The sequence below is a fragment of the Belonocnema kinseyi genome, chromosome 10 (genome assembly GCF_010883055.1).
Source record: "Belonocnema kinseyi isolate 2016_QV_RU_SX_M_011 chromosome 10, B_treatae_v1, whole genome shotgun sequence".
Taxonomy (NCBI): Eukaryota; Metazoa; Arthropoda; class Insecta; order Hymenoptera; family Cynipidae; genus Belonocnema; species Belonocnema kinseyi.
This window is the reverse complement of record NC_046666.1, coordinates 106246451-106247655: the sequence shown is the minus strand read 5'-3', so window position 1 is coordinate 106247655 and position 1205 is coordinate 106246451.

The window sequence follows — 1205 nt, the reverse complement described above, 5'->3', positions numbered from 1 at the left end:
CCCCCCCCCCTCCAACAGTTCAAAATATCAGCGTTATTTTTAGTTTGCAGGCTTAAAATTTCTTTTTATCGTAAAATTATAAAAAATTGATATGAATTACTTATCTTTAAGTACGTTTCCGGATTTCCTAGTTACTGCATATCGAAGCATACTTTTAAGAAAGTGCATTTATTAGGCTAGTCAACGAAGCTGAATGAGGAGGCTTAAATGGAAACAATTTATAACAATGAACTTAGTTGTCAGGAAGCTTCCTTAGGGCGTCTTGAAACACCTCCCAAAATCCAGTAACTTTGGGGGGGGGGGCTCGAGCTGCTATCTTCCAATATGGGGGATTATTTCATTTTTTCATATTTTCCTTGGAAACGGCTGTTTTTAGAGCAAAAATAGTTATATAATAAAACTCTCTAAATTTTCTGCTGAATAAAAAGGTCATATAAAATATTGCCATGAAGTGAATAGTTTGCCCGAAAAATTAAAAAGATTGAGCATTTTTGGAAGTTCATTATTTTTGCATTTATGAGCGATTGCCTCAGTGAAAACGAGTGCAATTTATTGTTTCGAGCTTGGCTGAAGGTAAGCTACCGTAAAATATCGATAATTTCGTTGTAGCAATATTATTTATTTAATAATGAAAATTATTTTGATCATTTTCAACGCTTAATTTGAAGAAGTTGCTTTCATTTCTCGAAGTAGGGACTTTGTCATTTACCTTTGCTTATTTCTTAACAACGCATCCGCAAATTTTTGAAATTTTAAATTAATTTTTTGATATTAAAAAACGTCTTTTTTTAACCTGTGTCAAAACTCTCGGAAAATCCAAGCTGAGTCTGGGGGTGAAGTAATAACGACAAATGCCCGACTCGCACTATGACCTGCTAAGGTTACCCCCACCATTGCATCCCGCGCGTTACCCCTCGCTTGCTTTTTCTCGCCTGGGATTATATCTTCGAAGCGTGACGTGCCTAAGATATTTAAGGATTCCCCGCATTAAAATTAAGCTGTTGTCCTTTTGGTTCCATTTTAGAAATTTCCCATGGAGTTTATAACTCTAAAATTCGAATATTACAACAAATCTTTCATAAAATTGAAATTACTTCAACTTATATATTTCTTGTATATTTCTTGTATATTTCTTATATATTTCACGTATATTTCTTGAATAAAAACTAATTTACTTAGTTCAAAATTAATTTCTTTCGAGAAAA